Source organism: Sebastes fasciatus, chromosome 10, assembly GCF_043250625.1.
Source record: "Sebastes fasciatus isolate fSebFas1 chromosome 10, fSebFas1.pri, whole genome shotgun sequence".
In the NCBI taxonomy this organism is placed as follows: Eukaryota; Metazoa; Chordata; class Actinopteri; order Perciformes; family Sebastidae; genus Sebastes; species Sebastes fasciatus.
Genome location: NC_133804.1, coordinates 2,261,833 through 2,280,080, shown reverse-complemented (window position 1 = coordinate 2,280,080; position 18,248 = coordinate 2,261,833). Strand labels below are relative to the sequence as shown.

Sequence of the window (18,248 nt, the reverse complement as noted above, 5' to 3'; positions counted from 1 at the left end):
ATTAGTCTTTTGCCTGGCTCGTTGGTCTAGGGGTATGATTCTCGCTTCGGGTGCGAGAGGTCCCGGGTTCAAATCCTGGATAAGCCCATGAGCTTCAGTCAGATGGTAGAGACAGCTTGCTTTTGTGACTGAAAAAGCATTGTGCGTCTTACAGATTTGACAATGAAGTGCCTTGCCTTTAACATTGTGGTCGTTCTTGCAAAAATTAAGTCACGTTCGTCTTTGGTGCTGGACGATCCTGCACTTTTTGCCAAGCCTTGCCTATCGAAGACAGATGCAAAATAAAGGAAATTGTATTGATGTCTCAGAACTAAGCAGGATTTGGTCGGTCGGATATCAGATAATTGGTCTTTTGCCTGGCTCGTTGGTCTAGGGGTATGATTCTCGCTTAGGGTGCGAGAGGTCCAGGGTTCAAATCCCGGACGAGCCCAAGAGCTTCAGTCAGATGGTAGAGACAGTTTGCTTTAGTGACTGAAAAATAAATGTGCGTCTTGTAATTTGGTCACTGCAGTGCCTTGCCTTTAACATTGTGTGCGTTAGTGCAAAAATTTAGTCGCGTTCGTCTTTGGTGCTGGACGATCCTTTACGTTTTGCCAAGCCTTGCCTATCGACGACAGATGCAAAATAAAGGAAATTGTATTGATGTCTCAGAACTAAGCAGGATTTGGTCGGGCGGATATCAGATTATTGGTGTTTTGCCTGGCTCGTTGGTCTAGGGGTATGATTCTCGCTTCGGGTGCGAGAGTTCCAGGGTTCAAATCCCGGACGAGCCCAAGAGCTTCAGGCTGGTGGTAGTGACAGCCGACTTTAGTGAAAGAAAAAGAAATGTGCGCCTTGCAATTTGGTCACTGCAGTGCCTTGCCCTTAACATTGTGTGCGTTTTTGCAAAAATTTAGTCACGTTCGTCTTTGGTGCAGGACAATCAATCCTTGACTTTTTGCCAAGCCTCGCCTATCGAAGACAGATGCAAAATAAAGGAAATTGTATTGATGTCTCAGAACTAAGCAGGATTTGGTCGGGCGGATATCAAATGATTGGTCTTTTGCTTGACTCGTTGGTCTAGGGGTATGGTCCTTGCTTTGTGTGCGAGAATTCCAGTTTCGAATCCCGGATGAGCCCAAGAGCTTCTGGCTGGTGGTAGTGACAGCTGAATTTAGTGACAGAAAAAGAAATGTGCGCCTTGTAATTTGGACAATAACTTGCCTTTAACATTATGTGCATTCTTGCAAAAATTGAGTCACGTTCGTCTTTGGTGCAGGACAATCAATCCTGCACTTTTTGCCAAGCCTTGCCTATCGAAGACAGATGCCAACTAAAGGAAATTGTATTGATGTCTCAGAACTAAGCAGGATTTGGTCGGGCGGTTATCAGATGATTGGTCTTTTGCCTGGCTCGTTGGTCTAGGGGTATGATTCTCGCTTAGGGTGCGAGAGGTCCCGGGTTCAAATCCCGGACGAGCCCGAGAACTTCAGTACTGTGGTAGAGACAGTTTGCTTTAGTGACTGAAAAAGAAATGTGCATCTTGCAATTTGGTCACTGCAGTGCCTTGCCTTTAACATTGTGTGCGTTCTTGCAAAAATTGAGTCACGTTCGTCTTTGGTGCAGGACAATCAATCCTGCACTTTTTGCCAAGCCTTGCCTATCGAAGACAGATGCCAACTAAAGGAAATTGTATTGATGTCTCAGAACTAAGCAGGATTTGGTCGGGCGGATATCAGATGATTGGTCTTTTGCCTGGCTCGTTGGTCTAGGGGTATGATTCTCGCTTCGGGTGCGAGAGTTCAAGGGTTCAAATCCCGGACGAGCCCAAGAGCTTCAGGCTGGTGGTAGTGACAGCCGACTTTAGTGAAAGAAAAAGAAATGTGCGCCTTGCAATTTGGTCACTGCAGTGCCTTGCCTTTAACATTGTGTGCGTTTTTGCAAAAATTTAGTCACGTTCGTCTTTGGTGCAGGACAATCAATCCTTGACTTTTTGCCAAGCCTCGCCTATCGAAGACGGATGCAAAATAAAGGAAATTGTATTGAATTCGCAGACATAAGCAGGATTTGGTCGGGTGGATATCAGATGATTAGTCTTTTGTCTGGCTCGTTGGTCTAGGGGTATGATTCTCGCTTTGGGTGCGAGAGGTCCCGGGTTCAAATCCCGGACGAGCCCAAGAGCTTCAGGCTGGTGGTAGTGACAGCTGACTTTAGTGACAGAAAAAGAAATGTTTGTCTTGCAATTTGGACAATGCAGTGCCTTGCGATTACCAATGTGTGCGTTCGTGCAAAAAGTGAGTAGCGTTTGTGCAAAAAGTGAGTCGCGTTCGTCTTTGGTGCAGGACAATCAATCCTGCACTTTTTGCCAAGCCTTGCCTATCGAAGACAGATGCCAACTAAAGGAAATTGTATTGATGTCTCAGAACTAAGCAGGATTTGGTCGGGCGGATATCAGATGATTTGTCGTTTGCCTGGCTCGTTGGTCTAGGGGTATGATTCTCGCTTCGGGTGCGAGAGGTCCCGGGTTCAAATCCTGGATAAGCCCACGAGCTTCAGTCAGATGGTAGAGACAGCTTGCTTTTGTGACTGAAAAAGCATTGTGCGTCTTACAGATTTGACAATGAAGTGCCTTGCCTTTAACATTGTGGTCGTTCTTGCAAAAATTAAGTCACGTTCGTCTTTGGTGCTGGACGATCCTGCACTTTTTGCCAAGCCTTGCCTATCGAAGACAGATGCAAAATAAAGGAAATTGTATTGATGTCTCAGAACTAAGCAGGATTTGGTCGGTCGGATATCAGATAATTGGTCTTTTGCCTGGCTCGTTGGTCTAGGGGTATGATTCTCGCTTAGGGTGCGAGAGGTCCAGGGTTCAAATCCCGGACGAGCCCAAGAGCTTCAGTCAGATGGTAGAGACAGTTTGCTTTAGTGACTGAAAAAGAAATGTGCGTCTTGTAATTTGGTCACTGCAGTGCCTTGCCTTTAACATTGTGTGCGTTAGTGCAAAAATTTAGTCGCGTTCGTCTTTGGTGCTGGACGATCCTTTACGTTTTGCCAAGCCTTGCCTATCGACGACAGATGCAAAATAAAGGAAATTGTATTGATGTCTCAGAACTAAGCAGGATTTGGTCGGGCGGATATCAGATTATTGGTGTTTTGCCTGGCTCGTTGGTCTAGGGGTATGATTCTCGCTTCGGGTGCGAGAGTTCCAGGGTTCAAATCCCGGACGAGCCCAAGAGCTTCAGGCTGGTGGTAGTGACAGCCGACTTTAGTGAAAGAAAAAGAAATGTGCGCCTTGCAATTTGGTCACTGCAGTGCCTTGCCTTTAACATTGTGTGCGTTTTTGCAAAAATTTAGTCACGTTCGTCTTTGGTGCAGGACAATCAATCCTTGACTTTTTGCCAAGCCTCGCCTATCGAAGACAGATGCAAAATAAAGGAAATTGTATTGATGTCTCAGAACTAAGCAGGATTTGGTCGGGCGGATATCAAATGATTGGTCTTTTGCTTGACTCGTTGGTCTAGGGGTATGGTCCTTGCTTTGTGTGCGAGAATTCCAGTTTCGAATCCCGGATGAGCCCAAGAGCTTCTGGCTGGTGGTAGTGACAGCTGAATTTAGTGACAGAAAAAGAAATGTGCGCCTTGTAATTTGGACAATAACTTGCCTTTAACATTATGTGCATTCTTGCAAAAATTGAGTCACGTTCGTCTTTGGTGCAGGACAATCAATCCTGCACTTTTTGCCAAGCCTTGCCTATCGAAGACAGATGCCAACTAAAGGAAATTGTATTGATGTCTCAGAACTAAGCAGGATTTGGTCGGGCGGTTATCAGATGATTGGTCTTTTGCCTGGCTCGTTGGTCTAGGGGTATGATTCTCGCTTAGGGTGCGAGAGGTCCCGGGTTCAAATCCCGGACGAGCCCGAGAACTTCAGTACTGTGGTAGAGACAGTTTGCTTTAGTGACTGAAAAAGAAATGTGCATCTTGCAATTTGGTCACTGCAGTGCCTTGCCTTTAACATTGTGTGCGTTCTTGCAAAAATTGAGTCACGTTCGTCTTTGGTGCAGGACAATCAATCCTGCACTTTTTGCCAAGCCTTGCCTATCGAAGACAGATGCCAACTAAAGGAAATTGTATTGATGTCTCAGAACTAAGCAGGATTTGGTCGGGCGGATATCAGATGATTGGTCTTTTGCCTGGCTCGTTGGTCTAGGGGTATGATTCTCGCTTCGGGTGCGAGAGTTCAAGGGTTCAAATCCTGGACGAGCCCAAGAGCTTCAGGCTGGTGGTAGTGACAGCCGACTTTAGTGAAAGAAAAAGAAATGTGCGCCTTGCAATTTGGTCACTGCAGTGCCTTGCCTTTAACATTGTGTGCGTTTTTGCAAAAATTTAGTCACGTTCGTCTTTGGTGCAGGACAATCAATCCTTGACTTTTTGCCAAGCCTCGCCTATCGAAGACGGATGCAAAATAAAGGAAATTGTATTGAATTCGCAGACATAAGCAGGATTTGGTCGGGTGGATATCAGATGATTAGTCTTTTGTCTGGCTCGTTGGTCTAGGGGTATGATTCTCGCTTTGGGTGAGAGAGGTCCCGGGTTCAAATCCCGGACGAGCCCAAGAGCTTCAGGCTGGTGGTAGTGACAGCTGACTTTAGTGACAGAAAAAGAAATGTTTGTCTTGCAATTTGGACAATGCAGTGCCTTGCGATTACCAATGTGTGCGTTCGTGCAAAAAGTGAGTAGCGTTTGTGCAAAAAGTGAGTCGCGTTCGTCTTTGGTGCAGGACAATCAATCCTGCACTTTTTGCCAAGCCTTGCCTATCGAAGACAGATGCCAACTAAAGGAAATTGTATTGATGTCTCAGAACTAAGCAGGATTTGGTCGGGCGGATATCAGATGATTTGTCGTTTGCCTGGCTCGTTGGTCTAGGGGTATGATTCTCGCTTCGGGTGCGAGAGGTCCCGGGTTCAAATCCTGGATAAGCCCACGAGCTTCAGTCAGATGGTAGAGACAGCTTGCTTTTGACACTGAAAAAGCATTGTGCGTCTTACAGATTTGACAATGAAGTGCCTTGCCTTTAACATTGTGGTCGTTCTTGCAAAAATTAAGTCACGTTCGTCTTTGGTGCTGGACGATCCTGCACTTTTTGCCAAGCCTTGCCTATCGAAGACAGATGCAAAATAAAGGAAATTGTATTGATGTCTCAGAACTAAGCAGGATTTGGTCGGTCGGATATCAGATAATTGGTCTTTTGCCTGGCTCGTTGGTCTAGGGGTATGATTCTCGCTTAGGGTGCGAGAGGTCCAGGGTTCAAATCCCGGACGAGCCCAAGAGCTTCAGTCAGATGGTAGAGACAGTTTGCTTTAGTGACTGAAAAAGAAATGTGCGTCTTGTAATTTGGTCACTGCAGTGCCTTGCCTTTAACATTGTGTGCGTTAGTGCAAAAATTTAGTCGCGTTCGTCTTTGGTGCTGGACGATCCTTTACGTTTTGCCAAGCCTTGCCTATCGACGACAGATGCAAAATAAAGGAAATTGTATTGATGTCTCAGAACTAAGCAGGATTTGGTCGGGCGGATATCAGATTATTGGTGTTTTGCCTGGCTCGTTGGTCTAGGGGTATGATTCTCGCTTCGGGTGCGAGAGTTCCAGGGTTCAAATCCCGGACGAGCCCAAGAGCTTCAGGCTGGTGGTAGTGACAGCCGACTTTAGTGAAAGAAAAAGAAATGTGCGCCTTGCAATTTGGTCACTGCAGTGCCTTGCCTTTAACATTGTGTGCGTTTTTGCAAAAATTTAGTTACGTTCGTCTTTGGTGCAGGACAATCAATCCTTGACTTTTTGCCAAGCCTCGCCTATCGAAGACAGATGCAAAATAAAGGAAATTGTATTGATGTCTCAGAACTAAGCAGGATTTGGTCGGGCGGATATCAAATGATTGGTCTTTTGCTTGACTCGTTGGTCTAGGGGTATGGTCCTTGCTTTGTGTGCGAGAATTCCAGTTTCGAATCCCGGATGAGCCCAAGAGCTTCTGGCTGGTGGTAGTGACAGCTGAATTTAGTGACAGAAAAAGAAATGTGCGCCTTGCAATTTGGACAATGCAGTGCCTTGCGATTACCAATGTGTGCGTTCGTGCAAAAAGTGAGTAGCGTTTGTGCAAAAAGTGAGTCGCGTTCGTCTTTGGTGCAGGACAATCAATCCTGCACTTTTTGCCAAGCCTTGCCTATCGAAGACAGATGCCAACTAAAGGAAATTGTATTGATGTCTCAGAACTAAGCAGGATTTGGTCGGGCGGATATCAGATGATTTGTCGTTTGCCTGGCTCGTTGGTCTAGGGGTATGATTCTCGCTTCGGGTGCGAGAGGTCCCGGGTTCAAATCCTGGATAAGCCCACGAGCTTCAGTCAGATGGTAGAGACAGCTTGCTTTTGTGACTGAAAAAGCATTGTGCGTCTTACAGATTTGACAATGAAGTGCCTTGCCTTTAACATTGTGGTCGTTCTTGCAAAAATTAAGTCACGTTCGTCTTTGGTGCTGGACGATCCTGCACTTTTTGCCAAGCCTTGCCTATCGAAGACAGATGCAAAATAAAGGAAATTGTATTGATGTCTCAGAACTAAGCAGGATTTGGTCGGTCGGATATCAGATAATTGGTCTTTTGCCTGGCTCGTTGGTCTAGGGGTATGATTCTCGCTTAGGGTGCGAGAGGTCCAGGGTTCAAATCCCGGACGAGCCCAAGAGCTTCAGTCAGATGGTAGAGACAGTTTGCTTTAGTGACTGAAAAAGAAATGTGCGTCTTGTAATTTGGTCACTGCAGTGCCTTGCCTTTAACATTGTGTGCGTTAGTGCAAAAATTTAGTCGCGTTCGTCTTTGGTGCTGGACGATCCTTTACGTTTTGCCAAGCCTTGCCTATCGACGACAGATGCAAAATAAAGGAAATTGTATTGATGTCTCAGAACTAAGCAGGATTTGGTCGGGCGGATATCAGATTATTGGTGTTTTGCCTGGCTCGTTGGTCTAGGGGTATGATTCTCGCTTCGGGTGCGAGAGTTCCAGGGTTCAAATCCCGGACGAGCCCAAGAGCTTCAGGCTGGTGGTAGTGACAGCCGACTTTAGTGAAAGAAAAAGAAATGTGCGCCTTGCAATTTGGTCACTGCAGTGCCTTACCTTTAACATTGTGTGCGTTTTTGCAAAAATTTAGTCACGTTCGTCTTTGGTGCAGGACAATCAATCCTTGACTTTTTGCCAAGCCTCGCCTATCGAAGACAGATGCAAAATAAAGGAAATTGTATTGATGTCTCAGAACTAAGCAGGATTTGGTCGGGCGGATATCAAATGATTGGTCTTTTGCTTGACTCGTTGGTCTAGGGGTATGGTCCTTGCTTTGTGTGCGAGAATTCCAGTTTCGAATCCCGGATGAGCCCAAGAGCTTCTGGCTGGTGGTAGTGACAGCTGAATTTAGTGACAGAAAAAGAAATGTGCGCCTTGTAATTTGGACAATAACTTGCCTTTAACATTATGTGCATTCTTGCAAAAATTGAGTCACGTTCGTCTTTGGTGCAGGACAATCAATCCTGCACTTTTTGCCAAGCCTTGCCTATCGAAGACAGATGCCAACTAAAGGAAATTGTATTGATGTCTCAGAACTAAGCAGGATTTGGTCGGGCGGATATCAGATGATTGGTCTTTTGCCTGGCTCGTTGGTCTAGGGGTATGATTCTCGCTTAGGGTGCGAGAGGTCCCGGGTTCAAATCCCGGACGAGCCCGAGAACTTCAGTACTGTGGTAGAGACAGTTTGCTTTAGTGACTGAAAAAGAAATGTGCATCTTGCAATTTGGTCACTGCAGTGCCTTGCCTTTAACATTGTGTGCGTTCTTGCAAAAATTGAGTCACGTTCGTCTTTGGTGCAGGACAATCAATCCTGCACTTTTTGCCAAGCCTTGCCTATCGAAGACAGATGCCAACTAAAGGAAATTGTATTGATGTCTCAGAACTAAGCAGGATTTGGTCGGGCGGATATCAGATGATTGGTCTTTTGCCTGGCTCGTTGGTCTAGGGGTATGATTCTCGCTTCGGGTGCGAGAGTTCCAGGGTTCAAATCCCGGACGAGCCCAAGAGCTTCAGGCTGGTGGTAGTGACAGCCGACTTTAGTGAAAGAAAAAGAAATGTGCGCCTTGCAATTTGGTCACTGCAGTGCCTTGCCTTTAACATTGTGTGCGTTTTTGCAAAAATTTAGTCACGTTCGTCTTTGGTGCAGGACAATCAATCCTTGACTTTTTGCCAAGCCTCGCCTATCGAAGACGGATGCAAAATAAAGGAAATTGTATTGAATTCGCAGACATAAGCAGGATTTGGTCGGGTGGATATCAGATGATTAGTCTTTTGTCTGGCTCGTTGGTCTAGGGGTATGATTCTCGCTTTGGGTGCGAGAGGTCCCGGGTTCAAATCCCGGACGAGCCCAAGAGCTTCAGGCTGGTGGTAGTGACAGCTGACTTTAGTGACAGAAAAAGAAATGTTTGTCTTGCAATTTGGACAATGCAGTGCCTTGCGATTACCAATGTGTGCGTTCGTGCAAAAAGTGAGTAGCGTTTGTGCAAAAAGTGAGTCGCGTTCGTCTTTGGTGCAGGACAATCAATCCTGCACTTTTTGCCAAGCCTTGCCTATCGAAGACAGATGCCAACTAAAGGAAATTGTATTGATGTCTCAGAACTAAGCAGGATTTGGTCGGGCGGATATCAGATGATTTGTCGTTTGCCTGGCTCGTTGGTCTAGGGGTATGATTCTCGCTTCGGGTGCGAGAGGTCCCGGGTTCAAATCCTGGATAAGCCCACGAGCTTCAGTCAGATGGTAGAGACAGCTTGCTTTTGTGACTGAAAAAGCATTGTGCGTCTTACAGATTTGACAATGAAGTGCCTTGCCTTTAACATTGTGGTCGTTCTTGCAAAAATTAAGTCACGTTCGTCTTTGGTGCTGGACGATCCTGCACTTTTTGCCAAGCCTTGCCTATCGAAGACAGATGCAAAATAAAGGAAATTGTATTGATGTCTCAGAACTAAGCAGGATTTGGTCGGTCGGATATCAGATAATTGGTCTTTTGCCTGGCTCGTTGGTCTAGGGGTATGATTCTCGCTTAGGGTGCGAGAGGTCCAGGGTTCAAATCCCGGACGAGCCCAAGAGCTTCAGTCAGATGGTAGAGACAGTTTGCTTTAGTGACTGAAAAAGAAATGTGCGTCTTGTAATTTGGTCACTGCAGTGCCTTGCCTTTAACATTGTGTGCGTTAGTGCAAAAATTTAGTCGCGTTCGTCTTTGGTGCTGGACGATCCTTTACGTTTTGCCAAGCCTTGCCTATCGAGGACAGATGCAAAATAAAGGAAATTGTATTGATGTCTCAGAACTAAGCAGGATTTGGTCGGGCGGATATCAGATTATTGGTCTTTTGCCTGGCTCGTTGGTCTAGGGGTATGATTCTTGCTTCGGGTGCGAGAGTTCCAGGGTTCAAATCCCGGACGAGCCCAAGAGCTTCAGGCTGGTGGTAGTGACAGCCGACTTTAGTGAAAGAAAAAGAAATGTGCGCCCTGCAATTTGGTCACTGCAGTGCCTTGCCTTTAACATTGTGTGCGTTTTTGCAAAAATTTAGTCACGTTCGTCTTTGGTGCAGGACAATCAATCCTTGACTTTTTGCCAAGCCTCGCCTATCGAAGACAGATGCAAAATAAAGGAAATTGTATTGATGTCTCAGAACTAAGCAGGATTTGGTCGGGCGGATATCAAATGATTGGTCTTTTGCTTGACTCGTTGGTCTAGGGGTATGGTCCTTGCTTTGTGTGTGAGAATTCCAGTTTCGAATCCCGGATGAGCCCAAGAGCTTCTGGCTGGTGGTAGTGACAGCTGAATTTAGTGACAGAAAAAGAAATGTGCGCCTTGTAATTTGGACAATAACTTGCCTTTAACATTATGTGCATTCTTGCAAAAATTGAGTCACGTTCGTCTTTGGTGCAGGACAATCAATCCTGCACTTTTTGCCAAGCCTTGCCTATCGAAGACAGATGCCAACTAAAGGAAATTGTATTGATGTCTCAGAACTAAGCAGGATTTGGTCGGGCGGTTATCAGATGATTGGTCTTTTGCCTGGCTCGTTGGTCTAGGGGTATGATTCTCGCTTAGGGTGCGAGAGGTCCCGGGTTCAAATCCCGGACGAGCCCGAGAACTTCAGTACTGTGGTAGAGACAGTTTGCTTTAGTGACTGAAAAAGAAATGTGCATCTTGCAATTTGGTCACTGCAGTGCCTTGCCTTTAACATTGTGTGCGTTCTTGCAAAAATTGAGTCACGTTCGTCTTTGGTGCAGGACAATCAATCCTGCACTTTTTGCCAAGCCTTGCCTATCGAAGACAGATGCCAACTAAAGGAAATTGTATTGATGTCTCAGAACTAAGCAGGATTTGGTCGGGCGGATATCAGATGATTGGTCTTTTGCCTGGCTCGTTGGTCTAGGGGTATGATTCTCGCTTCGGGTGCGAGAGTTCAAGGGTTCAAATCCTGGACGAGCCCAAGAGCTTCAGGCTGGTGGTAGTGACAGCCGACTTTAGTGAAAGAAAAAGAAATGTGCGCCTTGCAATTTGGTCACTGCAGTGCCTTGCCTTTAACATTGTGTGCGTTTTTGCAAAAATTTAGTCACGTTCGTCTTTGGTGCAGGACAATCAATCCTTGACTTTTTGCCAAGCCTCGCCTATCGAAGACGGATGCAAAATAAAGGAAATTGTATTGAATTCGCAGACATAAGCAGGATTTGGTCGGGTGGATATCAGATGATTAGTCTTTTGTCTGGCTCGTTGGTCTAGGGGTATGATTCTCGCTTTGGGTGAGAGAGGTCCCGGGTTCAAATCCCGGACGAGCCCAAGAGCTTCAGGCTGGTGGTAGTGACAGCTGACTTTAGTGACAGAAAAAGAAATGTTTGTCTTGCAATTTGGACAATGCAGTGCCTTGCGATTACCAATGTGTGCGTTCGTGCAAAAAGTGAGTAGCGTTTGTGCAAAAAGTGAGTCGCGTTCGTCTTTGGTGCAGGACAATCAATCCTGCACTTTTTGCCAAGCCTTGCCTATCGAAGACAGATGCCAACTAAAGGAAATTGTATTGATGTCTCAGAACTAAGCAGGATTTGGTCGGGCGGATATCAGATGATTTGTCGTTTGCCTGGCTCGTTGGTCTAGGGGTATGATTCTCGCTTCGGGTGCGAGAGGTCCCGGGTTCAAATCCTGGATAAGCCCACGAGCTTCAGTCAGATGGTAGAGACAGCTTGCTTTTGACACTGAAAAAGCATTGTGCGTCTTACAGATTTGACAATGAAGTGCCTTGCCTTTAACATTGTGGTCGTTCTTGCAAAAATTAAGTCACGTTCGTCTTTGGTGCTGGACGATCCTGCACTTTTTGCCAAGCCTTGCCTATCGAAGACAGATGCAAAATAAAGGAAATTGTATTGATGTCTCAGAACTAAGCAGGATTTGGTCGGTCGGATATCAGATAATTGGTCTTTTGCCTGGCTCGTTGGTCTAGGGGTATGATTCTCGCTTAGGGTGCGAGAGGTCCAGGGTTCAAATCCCGGACGAGCCCAAGAGCTTCAGTCAGATGGTAGAGACAGTTTGCTTTAGTGACTGAAAAAGAAATGTGCGTCTTGTAATTTGGTCACTGCAGTGCCTTGCCTTTAACATTGTGTGCGTTAGTGCAAAAATTTAGTCGCGTTCGTCTTTGGTGCTGGACGATCCTTTACGTTTTGCCAAGCCTTGCCTATCGACGACAGATGCAAAATAAAGGAAATTGTATTGATGTCTCAGAACTAAGCAGGATTTGGTCGGGCGGATATCAGATTATTGGTGTTTTGCCTGGCTCGTTGGTCTAGGGGTATGATTCTCGCTTCGGGTGCGAGAGTTCCAGGGTTCAAATCCCGGACGAGCCCAAGAGCTTCAGGCTGGTGGTAGTGACAGCCGACTTTAGTGAAAGAAAAAGAAATGTGCGCCTTGCAATTTGGTCACTGCAGTGCCTTGCCTTTAACATTGTGTGCGTTTTTGCAAAAATTTAGTTACGTTCGTCTTTGGTGCAGGACAATCAATCCTTGACTTTTTGCCAAGCCTCGCCTATCGAAGACAGATGCAAAATAAAGGAAATTGTATTGATGTCTCAGAACTAAGCAGGATTTGGTCGGGCGGATATCAAATGATTGGTCTTTTGCTTGACTCGTTGGTCTAGGGGTATGGTCCTTGCTTTGTGTGCGAGAATTCCAGTTTCGAATCCCGGATGAGCCCAAGAGCTTCTGGCTGGTGGTAGTGACAGCTGAATTTAGTGACAGAAAAAGAAATGTGCGCCTTGCAATTTGGACAATGCAGTGCCTTGCGATTACCAATGTGTGCGTTCGTGCAAAAAGTGAGTAGCGTTTGTGCAAAAAGTGAGTCGCGTTCGTCTTTGGTGCAGGACAATCAATCCTGCACTTTTTGCCAAGCCTTGCCTATCGAAGACAGATGCCAACTAAAGGAAATTGTATTGATGTCTCAGAACTAAGCAGGATTTGGTCGGGCGGATATCAGATGATTTGTCGTTTGCCTGGCTCGTTGGTCTAGGGGTATGATTCTCGCTTCGGGTGCGAGAGGTCCCGGGTTCAAATCCTGGATAAGCCCACGAGCTTCAGTCAGATGGTAGAGACAGCTTGCTTTTGTGACTGAAAAAGCATTGTGCGTCTTACAGATTTGACAATGAAGTGCCTTGCCTTTAACATTGTGGTCGTTCTTGCAAAAATTAAGTCACGTTCGTCTTTGGTGCTGGACGATCCTGCACTTTTTGCCAAGCCTTGCCTATCGAAGACAGATGCAAAATAAAGGAAATTGTATTGATGTCTCAGAACTAAGCAGGATTTGGTCGGTCGGATATCAGATAATTGGTCTTTTGCCTGGCTCGTTGGTCTAGGGGTATGATTCTCGCTTAGGGTGCGAGAGGTCCAGGGTTCAAATCCCGGACGAGCCCAAGAGCTTCAGTCAGATGGTAGAGACAGTTTGCTTTAGTGACTGAAAAAGAAATGTGCGTCTTGTAATTTGGTCACTGCAGTGCCTTGCCTTTAACATTGTGTGCGTTAGTGCAAAAATTTAGTCGCGTTCGTCTTTGGTGCTGGACGATCCTTTACGTTTTGCCAAGCCTTGCCTATCGACGACAGATGCAAAATAAAGGAAATTGTATTGATGTCTCAGAACTAAGCAGGATTTGGTCGGGCGGATATCAGATTATTGGTGTTTTGCCTGGCTCGTTGGTCTAGGGGTATGATTCTCGCTTCGGGTGCGAGAGTTCCAGGGTTCAAATCCCGGACGAGCCCAAGAGCTTCAGGCTGGTGGTAGTGACAGCCGACTTTAGTGAAAGAAAAAGAAATGTGCGCCTTGCAATTTGGTCACTGCAGTGCCTTACCTTTAACATTGTGTGCGTTTTTGCAAAAATTTAGTCACGTTCGTCTTTGGTGCAGGACAATCAATCCTTGACTTTTTGCCAAGCCTCGCCTATCGAAGACAGATGCAAAATAAAGGAAATTGTATTGATGTCTCAGAACTAAGCAGGATTTGGTCGGGCGGATATCAAATGATTGGTCTTTTGCTTGACTCGTTGGTCTAGGGGTATGGTCCTTGCTTTGTGTGCGAGAATTCCAGTTTCGAATCCCGGATGAGCCCAAGAGCTTCTGGCTGGTGGTAGTGACAGCTGAATTTAGTGACAGAAAAAGAAATGTGCGCCTTGTAATTTGGACAATAACTTGCCTTTAACATTATGTGCATTCTTGCAAAAATTGAGTCACGTTCGTCTTTGGTGCAGGACAATCAATCCTGCACTTTTTGCCAAGCCTTGCCTATCGAAGACAGATGCCAACTAAAGGAAATTGTATTGATGTCTCAGAACTAAGCAGGATTTGGTCGGGCGGATATCAGATGATTGGTCTTTTGCCTGGCTCGTTGGTCTAGGGGTATGATTCTCGCTTAGGGTGCGAGAGGTCCCGGGTTCAAATCCCGGACGAGCCCGAGAACTTCAGTACTGTGGTAGAGACAGTTTGCTTTAGTGACTGAAAAAGAAATGTGCATCTTGCAATTTGGTCACTGCAGTGCCTTGCCTTTAACATTGTGTGCGTTCTTGCAAAAATTGAGTCACGTTCGTCTTTGGTGCAGGACAATCAATCCTGCACTTTTTGCCAAGCCTTGCCTATCGAAGACAGATGCCAACTAAAGGAAATTGTATTGATGTCTCAGAACTAAGCAGGATTTGGTCGGGCGGATATCAGATGATTGGTCTTTTGCCTGGCTCGTTGGTCTAGGGGTATGATTCTCGCTTCGGGTGCGAGAGTTCCAGGGTTCAAATCCCGGACGAGCCCAAGAGCTTCAGGCTGGTGGTAGTGACAGCCGACTTTAGTGAAAGAAAAAGAAATGTGCGCCTTGCAATTTGGTCACTGCAGTGCCTTGCCTTTAACATTGTGTGCGTTTTTGCAAAAATTTAGTCACGTTCGTCTTTGGTGCAGGACAATCAATCCTTGACTTTTTGCCAAGCCTCGCCTATCGAAGACGGATGCAAAATAAAGGAAATTGTATTGAATTCGCAGACATAAGCAGGATTTGGTCGGGTGGATATCAGATGATTAGTCTTTTGTCTGGCTCGTTGGTCTAGGGGTATGATTCTCGCTTTGGGTGCGAGAGGTCCCGGGTTCAAATCCCGGACGAGCCCAAGAGCTTCAGGCTGGTGGTAGTGACAGCTGACTTTAGTGACAGAAAAAGAAATGTTTGTCTTGCAATTTGGACAATGCAGTGCCTTGCGATTACCAATGTGTGCGTTCGTGCAAAAAGTGAGTAGCGTTTGTGCAAAAAGTGAGTCGCGTTCGTCTTTGGTGCAGGACAATCAATCCTGCACTTTTTGCCAAGCCTTGCCTATCGAAGACAGATGCCAACTAAAGGAAATTGTATTGATGTCTCAGAACTAAGCAGGATTTGGTCGGGCGGATATCAGATGATTTGTCGTTTGCCTGGCTCGTTGGTCTAGGGGTATGATTCTCGCTTCGGGTGCGAGAGGTCCCGGGTTCAAATCCTGGATAAGCCCACGAGCTTCAGTCAGATGGTAGAGACAGCTTGCTTTTGTGACTGAAAAAGCATTGTGCGTCTTACAGATTTGACAATGAAGTGCCTTGCCTTTAACATTGTGGTCGTTCTTGCAAAAATTAAGTCACGTTCGTCTTTGGTGCTGGACGATCCTGCACTTTTTGCCAAGCCTTGCCTATCGAAGACAGATGCAAAATAAAGGAAATTGTATTGATGTCTCAGAACTAAGCAGGATTTGGTCGGTCGGATATCAGATAATTGGTCTTTTGCCTGGCTCGTTGGTCTAGGGGTATGATTCTCGCTTAGGGTGCGAGAGGTCCAGGGTTCAAATCCCGGACGAGCCCAAGAGCTTCAGTCAGATGGTAGAGACAGTTTGCTTTAGTGACTGAAAAAGAAATGTGCGTCTTGTAATTTGGTCACTGCAGTGCCTTGCCTTTAACATTGTGTGCGTTAGTGCAAAAATTTAGTCGCGTTCGTCTTTGGTGCTGGACGATCCTTTACGTTTTGCCAAGCCTTGCCTATCGAGGACAGATGCAAAATAAAGGAAATTGTATTGATGTCTCAGAACTAAGCAGGATTTGGTCGGGCGGATATCAGATTATTGGTCTTTTGCCTGGCTCGTTGGTCTAGGGGTATGATTCTTGCTTCGGGTGCGAGAGTTCCAGGGTTCAAATCCCGGACGAGCCCAAGAGCTTCAGGCTGGTGGTAGTGACAGCCGACTTTAGTGAAAGAAAAAGAAATGTGCGCCCTGCAATTTGGTCACTGCAGTGCCTTGCCTTTAACATTGTGTGCGTTTTTGCAAAAATTTAGTCACGTTCGTCTTTGGTGCAGGACAATCAATCCTTGACTTTTTGCCAAGCCTCGCCTATCGAAGACAGATGCAAAATAAAGGAAATTGTATTGAATTCGCAGACATAAGCAGGATTTGGTCGGGTGGATATCAGATGATTAGTCTTTTGTCTGGCTCGTTGGTCTAGGGGTATGATTCTCGCTTTGGGTGCGAGAGGTCCCGGGTTCAAATCCCGGACGAGCCCAAGAGCTTCAGGCTGGTGGTAGTGACAGCTGACTTTAGTGACAGAAAAAGAAATGTGTGTCTTGCAATTTGGACAATGCAGTGCCTTGCGATTACCAATGTGTGCGTTCGTGCAAAAAGTGAGTAGCGTTCGTGCAAAAAGTGAGTCGCGTTCGTCTTTGGTGCAGGACAATCAATCCTGCACTTTTTGCCAAGCCTTGCCTATCGAAGACAGATGCCAACTAAAGGAAATTGTATTGATGTCTCAGAACTAAGCAGGATTTGGTCGGGCGGATATCAGATGATTTGTCTTTCGCCTGGCTCGTTGGTCTAGGGGTATGATTCTCGCTTCGGGTGCGAGAGGTCCCGGATTCAAATTCTGGATAAGCCCACGAGCTTCAGTCAGATGGTAGAGACAGCTTGCTTTTGTGACTGAAAAAGCATTGTGCGTCTTACAGATTTGACAATGAAGTGCCTTGCCTTTAACATTGTGGTCGTTCTTGCAAAAATTAAGTCACGTTCGTCTTTGGTGCTGGACGATCCTGCACTTTTTGCCAAGCCTTGCCTATCGAAGACAGATGCAAAATAAAGGAAATTGTATTGATGTCTCAGAACTAAGCAGGATTTGGTCGGTCGGATATCAGATAATTGGTCTTTTGCCTGGCTCGTTGGTCTAGGGGTATGATTCTCGCTTAGGGTGCGAGAGGTCCAGGGTTCAAATCCCGGACGAGCCCAAGAGCTTCAGTCAGATGGTAGAGACAGTTTGCTTTAGTGACTGAAAAAGAAATGTGCGTCTTGTAATTTGGTCACTGCAGTGCCTTGCCTTTAACATTGTGTGCGTTAGTGCAAAAATTTAGTCGCGTTCGTCTTTGGTGCTGGACGATCCTTTACGTTTTGCCAAGCCTTGCCTATCGAGGACAGATGCAAAATAAAGGAAATTGTATTTATGTCTCAGAACTAAGCAGGATTTGGTCGGGCGGATATCAGATTATTTGTCTTTTGCCTGGCTCGTTGGTCTAGGGGTATGATTCTCGCTTCGGGTGCGAGAGTTCCAGGGTTCAAATCCCGGACGAGCCCAAGAGCTTCAGGCTGGTGGTAGTGACAGCCGACTTTAGTGAAAGAAAAAGAAATGTGCGCCCTGCAATTTGGTCACTGCAGTGCCTTGACTTTAACATTGTGTGCGTTTTTGCAAAAATTTAGTCACGTTCGTCTTTGGTGCAGGACAATCAATCCTTGACTTTTTGCCAAGCCTCGCCTATCGAAGACAGATGCAAAATAAAGGAAATTGTATTGAATTCGCAGACATAAGCAGGATTTGGTCGGGTGGATATCAGATGATTAGTCTTTTGTCTGGCTCGTTGGTCTAGGGGTATGATTCTCGCTTTGGGTGCGAGAGGTCTAGGGTTCAAATCCCGGAAGAGCCCAAGAGCTTCAGGCTGGTGGTAGTGACAGCTGACTTTAGTGACAGAAAAAGAAATGTGTGTCTTGCAATTTGGACAATGCAGTGCCTTGCGATTACCAATGTGTGCGTTCGTGCAAAAAGTGAGTAGCGTTCGTGCAAAAAGTGAGTCGCGTTCGTCTTTGGTGCAGGACAATCAATCCTGCACTTTTTGCCAAGCCTTGCCTATCGAAGACAGATGCCAACTAAAGGAAATTGTATTGATGTCTCAGAACTAAGCAGGATTTGGTCGGGCGGATATCAGATGATTTGTCTTTCGCCTGGCTCGTTGGTCTAGGGGTATGATTCTCGCTTCGGGTGCGAGAGGTCCCGGATTCAAATTCTGGATAAGCCCACGAGCTTCAGTCAGATGGTAGAGACAGCTTGCTTTTGTGACTGAAAAAGCATTGTGCGTCTTACAGATTTGACAATGAAGTGCCTTGCCTTTAACATTGTGGTCGTTCTTGCAAAAATTAAGTCACGTTCGTCTTTGGTGCTGGACGATCCTGCACTTTTTGCCAAGCCTTGCCTATCGAAGACAGATGCAAAATAAAGGAAATTGTATTGATGTCTCAGAACTAAGCAGGATTTGGTCTGGCGGATACCAAATGATTGGTCTTTTGCTTGGCTCGTTGGTCTAGGGGTATGGTCCTTGCTTTGGGTGCGAGAATTCCAGTTTCGAATCCCGGATGAGCCCAAGAGCTTCTGGCTGGTGGTAGTGACAG

General features: G+C 46.0%; 37 non-coding genes across 37 annotated transcripts; all 37 read left to right on the top strand.

Moving 5' to 3' along the window:
• Window positions 1-15: 15 nt before the first annotated feature.
• Window positions 16-87, top strand: trnap-cgg (transfer RNA proline (anticodon CGG)). The gene has a single exon. It is a non-coding gene; the product is annotated as a tRNA-Pro (tRNA).
• A 271-nt stretch (window positions 88-358) lies between these two features.
• trnap-agg (transfer RNA proline (anticodon AGG)) lies at window positions 359-430 on the top strand. Its single transcript has one exon. It is a non-coding gene; the product is annotated as a tRNA-Pro (tRNA).
• A 271-nt stretch (window positions 431-701) lies between these two features.
• On the top strand, window positions 702-773 carry trnap-cgg (transfer RNA proline (anticodon CGG)). Its single transcript has one exon. It is a non-coding gene; the product is annotated as a tRNA-Pro (tRNA).
• A 616-nt stretch (window positions 774-1,389) lies between these two features.
• trnap-agg (transfer RNA proline (anticodon AGG)) lies at window positions 1,390-1,461 on the top strand. The gene has a single exon. It is a non-coding gene; the product is annotated as a tRNA-Pro (tRNA).
• Window positions 1,462-2,083: 622 nt separating this feature from the next.
• Window positions 2,084-2,155, top strand: trnap-ugg (transfer RNA proline (anticodon UGG)). The gene has a single exon. It is a non-coding gene; the product is annotated as a tRNA-Pro (tRNA).
• A 297-nt stretch (window positions 2,156-2,452) lies between these two features.
• Window positions 2,453-2,524, top strand: trnap-cgg (transfer RNA proline (anticodon CGG)). The gene has a single exon. It is a non-coding gene; the product is annotated as a tRNA-Pro (tRNA).
• A 271-nt stretch (window positions 2,525-2,795) lies between these two features.
• Window positions 2,796-2,867, top strand: trnap-agg (transfer RNA proline (anticodon AGG)). Its single transcript has one exon. It is a non-coding gene; the product is annotated as a tRNA-Pro (tRNA).
• Window positions 2,868-3,138: 271 nt separating this feature from the next.
• Window positions 3,139-3,210, top strand: trnap-cgg (transfer RNA proline (anticodon CGG)). Its single transcript has one exon. It is a non-coding gene; the product is annotated as a tRNA-Pro (tRNA).
• Window positions 3,211-3,826: 616 nt separating this feature from the next.
• On the top strand, window positions 3,827-3,898 carry trnap-agg (transfer RNA proline (anticodon AGG)). Its single transcript has one exon. It is a non-coding gene; the product is annotated as a tRNA-Pro (tRNA).
• Window positions 3,899-4,520: 622 nt separating this feature from the next.
• Window positions 4,521-4,592, top strand: trnap-ugg (transfer RNA proline (anticodon UGG)). The gene has a single exon. It is a non-coding gene; the product is annotated as a tRNA-Pro (tRNA).
• Window positions 4,593-4,889: 297 nt separating this feature from the next.
• trnap-cgg (transfer RNA proline (anticodon CGG)) lies at window positions 4,890-4,961 on the top strand. The gene has a single exon. It is a non-coding gene; the product is annotated as a tRNA-Pro (tRNA).
• A 271-nt stretch (window positions 4,962-5,232) lies between these two features.
• trnap-agg (transfer RNA proline (anticodon AGG)) lies at window positions 5,233-5,304 on the top strand. The gene has a single exon. It is a non-coding gene; the product is annotated as a tRNA-Pro (tRNA).
• A 271-nt stretch (window positions 5,305-5,575) lies between these two features.
• trnap-cgg (transfer RNA proline (anticodon CGG)) lies at window positions 5,576-5,647 on the top strand. The gene has a single exon. It is a non-coding gene; the product is annotated as a tRNA-Pro (tRNA).
• Window positions 5,648-6,290: 643 nt separating this feature from the next.
• Window positions 6,291-6,362, top strand: trnap-cgg (transfer RNA proline (anticodon CGG)). Its single transcript has one exon. It is a non-coding gene; the product is annotated as a tRNA-Pro (tRNA).
• A 271-nt stretch (window positions 6,363-6,633) lies between these two features.
• On the top strand, window positions 6,634-6,705 carry trnap-agg (transfer RNA proline (anticodon AGG)). The gene has a single exon. It is a non-coding gene; the product is annotated as a tRNA-Pro (tRNA).
• Window positions 6,706-6,976: 271 nt separating this feature from the next.
• Window positions 6,977-7,048, top strand: trnap-cgg (transfer RNA proline (anticodon CGG)). Its single transcript has one exon. It is a non-coding gene; the product is annotated as a tRNA-Pro (tRNA).
• A 616-nt stretch (window positions 7,049-7,664) lies between these two features.
• Window positions 7,665-7,736, top strand: trnap-agg (transfer RNA proline (anticodon AGG)). Its single transcript has one exon. It is a non-coding gene; the product is annotated as a tRNA-Pro (tRNA).
• A 275-nt stretch (window positions 7,737-8,011) lies between these two features.
• trnap-cgg (transfer RNA proline (anticodon CGG)) lies at window positions 8,012-8,083 on the top strand. Its single transcript has one exon. It is a non-coding gene; the product is annotated as a tRNA-Pro (tRNA).
• A 275-nt stretch (window positions 8,084-8,358) lies between these two features.
• Window positions 8,359-8,430, top strand: trnap-ugg (transfer RNA proline (anticodon UGG)). The gene has a single exon. It is a non-coding gene; the product is annotated as a tRNA-Pro (tRNA).
• A 297-nt stretch (window positions 8,431-8,727) lies between these two features.
• trnap-cgg (transfer RNA proline (anticodon CGG)) lies at window positions 8,728-8,799 on the top strand. Its single transcript has one exon. It is a non-coding gene; the product is annotated as a tRNA-Pro (tRNA).
• Window positions 8,800-9,070: 271 nt separating this feature from the next.
• On the top strand, window positions 9,071-9,142 carry trnap-agg (transfer RNA proline (anticodon AGG)). Its single transcript has one exon. It is a non-coding gene; the product is annotated as a tRNA-Pro (tRNA).
• Window positions 9,143-10,101: 959 nt separating this feature from the next.
• trnap-agg (transfer RNA proline (anticodon AGG)) lies at window positions 10,102-10,173 on the top strand. The gene has a single exon. It is a non-coding gene; the product is annotated as a tRNA-Pro (tRNA).
• Window positions 10,174-10,795: 622 nt separating this feature from the next.
• Window positions 10,796-10,867, top strand: trnap-ugg (transfer RNA proline (anticodon UGG)). The gene has a single exon. It is a non-coding gene; the product is annotated as a tRNA-Pro (tRNA).
• Window positions 10,868-11,164: 297 nt separating this feature from the next.
• trnap-cgg (transfer RNA proline (anticodon CGG)) lies at window positions 11,165-11,236 on the top strand. The gene has a single exon. It is a non-coding gene; the product is annotated as a tRNA-Pro (tRNA).
• Window positions 11,237-11,507: 271 nt separating this feature from the next.
• On the top strand, window positions 11,508-11,579 carry trnap-agg (transfer RNA proline (anticodon AGG)). The gene has a single exon. It is a non-coding gene; the product is annotated as a tRNA-Pro (tRNA).
• A 271-nt stretch (window positions 11,580-11,850) lies between these two features.
• Window positions 11,851-11,922, top strand: trnap-cgg (transfer RNA proline (anticodon CGG)). The gene has a single exon. It is a non-coding gene; the product is annotated as a tRNA-Pro (tRNA).
• A 643-nt stretch (window positions 11,923-12,565) lies between these two features.
• Window positions 12,566-12,637, top strand: trnap-cgg (transfer RNA proline (anticodon CGG)). Its single transcript has one exon. It is a non-coding gene; the product is annotated as a tRNA-Pro (tRNA).
• Window positions 12,638-12,908: 271 nt separating this feature from the next.
• trnap-agg (transfer RNA proline (anticodon AGG)) lies at window positions 12,909-12,980 on the top strand. Its single transcript has one exon. It is a non-coding gene; the product is annotated as a tRNA-Pro (tRNA).
• A 271-nt stretch (window positions 12,981-13,251) lies between these two features.
• Window positions 13,252-13,323, top strand: trnap-cgg (transfer RNA proline (anticodon CGG)). The gene has a single exon. It is a non-coding gene; the product is annotated as a tRNA-Pro (tRNA).
• A 616-nt stretch (window positions 13,324-13,939) lies between these two features.
• Window positions 13,940-14,011, top strand: trnap-agg (transfer RNA proline (anticodon AGG)). The gene has a single exon. It is a non-coding gene; the product is annotated as a tRNA-Pro (tRNA).
• Window positions 14,012-14,286: 275 nt separating this feature from the next.
• trnap-cgg (transfer RNA proline (anticodon CGG)) lies at window positions 14,287-14,358 on the top strand. The gene has a single exon. It is a non-coding gene; the product is annotated as a tRNA-Pro (tRNA).
• Window positions 14,359-14,633: 275 nt separating this feature from the next.
• trnap-ugg (transfer RNA proline (anticodon UGG)) lies at window positions 14,634-14,705 on the top strand. Its single transcript has one exon. It is a non-coding gene; the product is annotated as a tRNA-Pro (tRNA).
• A 297-nt stretch (window positions 14,706-15,002) lies between these two features.
• On the top strand, window positions 15,003-15,074 carry trnap-cgg (transfer RNA proline (anticodon CGG)). The gene has a single exon. It is a non-coding gene; the product is annotated as a tRNA-Pro (tRNA).
• A 271-nt stretch (window positions 15,075-15,345) lies between these two features.
• On the top strand, window positions 15,346-15,417 carry trnap-agg (transfer RNA proline (anticodon AGG)). Its single transcript has one exon. It is a non-coding gene; the product is annotated as a tRNA-Pro (tRNA).
• A 618-nt stretch (window positions 15,418-16,035) lies between these two features.
• Window positions 16,036-16,107, top strand: trnap-ugg (transfer RNA proline (anticodon UGG)). The gene has a single exon. It is a non-coding gene; the product is annotated as a tRNA-Pro (tRNA).
• Window positions 16,108-16,747: 640 nt separating this feature from the next.
• Window positions 16,748-16,819, top strand: trnap-agg (transfer RNA proline (anticodon AGG)). Its single transcript has one exon. It is a non-coding gene; the product is annotated as a tRNA-Pro (tRNA).
• A 271-nt stretch (window positions 16,820-17,090) lies between these two features.
• trnap-cgg (transfer RNA proline (anticodon CGG)) lies at window positions 17,091-17,162 on the top strand. The gene has a single exon. It is a non-coding gene; the product is annotated as a tRNA-Pro (tRNA).
• The last annotated feature ends 1,086 nt before the right edge of the window (window positions 17,163-18,248 follow it).